General features: G+C 41.6%; 1 protein-coding gene across 1 annotated transcript in view; it reads left to right on the top strand.

Moving 5' to 3' along the window:
- KATNA1 (katanin catalytic subunit A1) overlaps positions 1-5,782 on the top strand; it is a 53,142-nt gene that overhangs the window by 9,993 nt on the left and 37,367 nt on the right. The gene's annotated exons all lie outside the window — the stretch shown is intronic.

Below are 5,782 nucleotides of genomic sequence, written 5' to 3'. Positions count from 1 at the left end.
TTATGTGTGGAAGGCTGACTTTTAGGCTGCTTAGTTAAGTAAGTTGATTTTTTAATTCAAAAATTTAATCTTTTTATTCTCAGAGAAAATTTATGATTAAAAATTTAAGGACTTCCCTGGTGGCACACTGGTAAAGAATCTGCTTGCCAATGCATGGGACACAGGTTCCATCCCTGGTCCGGGAAGATCCCACATGCTGCAGAGCAACTAAGCCCATGCACCAAAACTACTGAAGCCCACACGCCCTAGAGCCTGCGCGCCTCAACTGCTGAAGCCTGCGCATACTAGGGCCTGCGTGCCGCAACTACTGAAGCCCGCGTGCCTAGAGCCCGTGCCCTGCAACAAGAGAAGCCACCGCAATGAGAGGCCTGTGCACCACAACGAAGAGTAGCCCCCGCTCACCACAACTAGAAGAAAGCCTGCGCACAGCAACGAAGACCCAACGCAGACAAAGATAAAAAATAAAAAAAGTACTAAAGTTCTTTAAAAAAAAAATTTGATGCTTTGAAATTAAAACATATATAGCTAATGATAATCCCTACTTAAATTAAGGCAAACTAAAGTTAGTGTAGCCCAGTAAAGTTTTCGTTTTGCCCAGTATAAGTACAATAAATATTTCATGTTAAAGGCTCCCTTTAGATCACAGATTTAAACCTTTTTTAATTATTGAACTCTGCATTTAGTATCATTTGAGCCCAGTTAGTAATTTTTAAAATGTGAAGTTATTAGCTAATCTCTTTTCCTTTATTTATAATCTTTTTACTTTATCACATGAACTGCCTACCAAATAAAGTATATATGTTGATGTTACATCTTAAATCAACTTTACAAAGATGAACAGATATTTAGGGTTTTTCTCCCCCTTTTTCAAGCATTACCATCATTTTTTTTTTTAATTTATTTATGTTTGGCTGCGTTGGGTCTTCATTGCTGCACCTGGGCTTTCTCTAGTTGCAGGGAGCGGGGGCTACTCTTCATTGCAGTGCACATGCTTCTTATTGTAGTGGCTTCTCTCGTTGCGGAGCACAGGCTCTAGGTGCAAGGACTTCAGTAGTTGTGGCGCATGGGCTCAGCAGTTGTGGCACACGGGCTTAGTTGCTCCAGAGCATGTGAGATCCTCCTGGACCAGGGCTCAAACCCGTGTCCCCTGCATTGGCAGGCAAATTCTTAACCACTGTGCCCCCAGGGAAGTCCCTACCATCATTCTTAGGTCTCCTTTTATCCTCTTGTTTGCACTCACTTGTAAAAAAATTTTTTTAATATTTATTTATTTGGCTGCGCTGGCTCTTAGTTGCAGCATGCGGGATCTAGTTTCCTGACCGGGGCTCGAACCCAGGCCCCCTGCGTTGGGAGCGCAGAGTCTTAACCACTGGACCTATAGGGAAGTCCCACTTGTAAATTTATATTTGGTCTATATGAGGCTGTTGTATAGCTCATGCAAACTGCATTATGCTTATGATTCATTTTACTACATTTTTTTAAGATTTCCAATTAATGTATTTATTTGTCCTTTTAGTTAGCATATTTTTGGTGGGTGAGAAGTGATAAGGACTCCATGGAATCCAATTTCCTTTTTAATTCTGATCATATGTTCCAGAGAAAATGTCTCTAATACATTGTGTTTGCCTTCATATGTCATCATCGTCGTCCAGGAGCTCTCAGCCAGGTTAGCTGTGGTTTCAGCAGACCTGCATCACAATTTAATTTCTTTCTTTGCCCAAGCTACTTTTCCGTGACTTCCACACCATCTTCTAGCAGATGACTGAATGGTGGACATACACTCCTGGTCCTGGAGAGTCTCCTGTTGAGGTGGGAGGCAGCTGCGGCTCACCCTGGGAACATAGACACTGGTGGCAGCCATTCTTTGGAGCTTGTTCTACTGCGTGGACCCTGGTGCTGACGGGTGCCATTGTGGGACCCTCCGTCTAGCTCATTGGCTCTCTCATTTTACTGCATTTTGGATCCATGTTTGGCATGCTTAAAATTGTGACCATACCTTGTTATGCCAAAGGCAAATACACAGAAAATGTATCTGCTTTTGTGTGAAGGCAAAAGGGAGGATATCAAATTTATGTTTGAGACATAGGCAGTTGTCCTCCCAAATATCCAGTCTTTCCTTCTCCCTTACATAAAGTCACACAGAGATCCGGGACATTTTGGTGGATTCACAGTCTGGGTGGGACTTTGTTTTCCCTGGAGGAGGGTTAAATTTGTTCTGTAGTGAAAAGGGGGATTCTCAAGAGTTCCTAGCTCCCAGAGGGGTTGACTAATGACACAGGCTGCTCTTGTTCTCCAGCTTCCATTCTCTCAGTTTTCCTTTTACTAATAGAGCCCCCATCCCTGTTCATGTTTCAACTGTCCCACTAGAGCCCATGTTTCTCATATTCCCTTGTAATTAGTTGTGGCCACATGACTAGGTTTTGGCCACTGGGATATGAGCAGATGTGACACATGCAAATTCTACTTCAGGGCTTCCCTGGTGGCGCAGTGGTTGGGAGTCCGCCTGCCAACGCAGGGGACACGGGTTCGTGCCTCGGTCCGGGAGGATCCCACATGCCACAGAGCGGCTGGGCCCGTGGGCCATGGCCGCTGGGCCTGCGCGTCCGGAGCTTGTGCTCCACAGCGGGAGAGACCACAACAGTGAGAGGCCCGTGTACCACAAAAAAAAAACAAAAAACTACTTCATACACCTAAAGTTGATATTGTTTGCCCTTCACTTGCTCCTTCCCTCTTCCCACAGGATGGAACATAGAATCATGACTTTATATTGACCCATAAAATCCAGGAAAATACCCTAGTGATGGTGGATTAACAAAATGAATAAAACCTGGCTACCTGAAAGATGGCATGAAGCAGGGCTGTCTGTCCAACTGCAGAATATTAAAAGGAAAAAAATTCATATATATATATATATATATATATACACCATTTGTTACTGTTGCTGAACTTGTACCCCAACTAACGTGTACTTTGTCTTCGTGTATAATCTGATTTGCAAAACAATTTGAGGTCATTTTATACTTTGTCTGTCTCCCATGCAATGATTCATGAAATTCGGTTATTTACCTGGTGCATTTTTCTCTAATTCATCATCTTCATCCCCATTGTTTGGTTAAACTAATTTGGTTAAGGCCCTCATCAACACTTTTTTTAAAAAAAAAACATCTTTATTGGAGTATAATTGCTTTACAATGATGTGTTAGTTTTTGCTGTATAACAGAGTGAATCAGCTATATGTATACATATATCCCCATATCCCCTCCCTCTTGTGTCTCCCTCCCACCCTCCCTATCCCACCCCTCTAGGGGGACACAAAGCACCAAGCTGATCTCCCTGTGCTGTGCAGCTGCTTCCCACTAGCTATCTGTTTTACATTTGGTAGTGTATATATGTCCATGCCACTCTCTCACTTAGTCCCACCTTACCCTTCCCCCTCCCCGTGTCCTCAAGTCCATTCTCTACGTCTGCGTCTTTATTCCTGTCCTGCCCCTAGATTCTTCAGAGCCAATTTTTTTTTTTTAGATTCCATATATATGTGTGTTAGCATATGGTATTTTTCTGTTTCTGACTTACTTCACTCTGTATGACAGTCTCTAAGTCCATCCACCTCACTGCAGATAACTCAATTTCGTTTCTTTTTATGGCTGAGTAATATTCCATTGTATATATGTGCCACATCTTCTTTATCCATTCATCTGTCAGTGGACACTTAGGTTGCTTCCATGACCTGGCTATTGTAAAGAGAGCTGCAATGAACATTGTGGTACATGACTCTTTTTGAATTATGGTTTTCTCAGGGTATATGCCCAGTAGTGGGATTGCTGGGTGGTATGGTAGTTCTATTTTTAGCTTTTTAAGGAACCTCCATACTGTTCTCCATAGTGACTGTATCAATTTACATTCCCACCAACAGTGTAAGAGGGTTCCCTTTTCTCCACACCCTCTCCAGCATTTATTGTTTGTAGATTTTTTGATGATGGCCATTCTGACCGGTGAAGGTCTTCATCAACTCTTGACTGAATTATTGTAATAACTTCCTACCTGGAGTCTTTGACTTCATTCTGGTCCTTCAAGTTTATTATCCAACTGTCAACCAAATGACATACTTGAAAGATAATTCTAGATTCTGCTTCTAGTATGACCAAGTAAGCTCCTGATGGATTGACTTTATCATATGTAACAACTATAAATTCAGGGGGAAAAGAACTAAAGATACAGAAGTGGAACCAAGAGCAGGCAGATTCTGGGTGGAAGTCAACACTTGGGAGAGAGGAATGGCATTAGATGAGTGTCTCATTTTTATGATATCTTGCCTGAGAATGGCCCAAATCTCTAGCTGAATCACGAACCACATACGTGTGGGGAGGAATCCAAGCATCCTAAGAATCAAAGAACTAAACTGACATTTGAGATGCTGCCCAACAGAAAGAAAATTAAACCAAGTTAATTGCTTGCTTAACCAAGCAGAACACCTCCAGAGGCATATCCCAGAATCCAGAGTGTAACTTAATATATCCAACATCCATGATACAATCCAAACTTACCTGGCATACAAAGAAATATAAAAATATGACCTAGTCTCAAGAGAAAACACAATCACTGGAGGCTGACCCCAGGATCTTATTTCCAACATCTGGAATTGGCAAAGATATTACAATGGCTCTTATAACTATGCATGAAAATGTAAAGAAAAACGTTCTCATAAATGTACAAATAGGCAATCCCAACAAGAAAATAGAAGCTATAAGAAATTACCAAAAGGAAATTTTCCTTGATTGAAGACATAAACTAGCAAATTATAGAAAGCTCATGAGAGGTCTAATAAATTGCATTATTTAATTGCATGTATAATAAAAGTATCTCTGGAAGGTAGTTAACAAGTTTGATGTTACTGTCTCTGGGGATGGGAACTGGATTTCTAAGGTAGCAAGAATAGTAGAAAGACTTCCCACTATATAAGCTTTTGTATCATTTGAATTTGAACCATGTAAATGCATTGCCTATCCAAATATAAATTCATAAAATGGAAATAAAAAATAAAATCTTTAAGTTCAAGTGGAGGAATGGGGCTTAGACAAAGGAAGATACACTTTCTTTGAGACAGGAGGCAAAACCAAAGGGCAAGAGTGAGGTAGAGACATTTGTTAAGTTGGAGGGTCAAAGTATTGGGATTAGGTTATGCTGCATATGAAACCCAAAACAACGACTGCTTAGACAGACAATATCGAGTTGGCAGTCCACACCTGCTATAACAGCTCCACAAGGTCATTCCAGACTTTGTCTGTTCAGTTCTGCTATCTTCATCACATGGCTTATATCCTAAAGGTCATTTATGGTCAGTAGTGGGCTGCTTATACTCTATCCATTTTTTTCCCTGTTCTAACCTGGTGAAAAGAGGGGATGATGTGACTGGAAGGGGGATTTTCAGGGCCTCTCCCTGTAAGGTACCTTCGTAAAAGTTCTATACAACACGTCCACTGGCCAGAAGATCCACGGCCACACCTAGCTGCATGAGAATCTGGAAAATGTAGTCCTTATTCCAGGCAGCCCAATTTAATCAAGCTAGGTTCTGTTACCAAGGAAAATGTGTATTTGGTGGGCAGATGGCAGTCTCTGCCTCACTGAGCAAGTTGAGGGAATTTCAACCTGACAGCTTCTATTTTCTCTGAAGGTGGAGACATAGTGATTTGCTGAAAGGGCAGAAAGGGGTATGTGGCTGGCATGAGGACAGTGGTGAAAGTCTGAAATAACTAATGTGAAGAGTAAGAGAGATAACTGAAGT

The sequence above is a fragment of the Grampus griseus genome (assembly GCF_964374135.1).
Source record: "Grampus griseus genome assembly, chromosome: 13".
Taxonomy (NCBI): Eukaryota; Metazoa; Chordata; class Mammalia; order Artiodactyla; family Delphinidae; genus Grampus; species Grampus griseus.
Note: the sequence above shows the minus strand (reverse complement) of the source record. Positions and strands in the feature narration are given on the sequence as shown.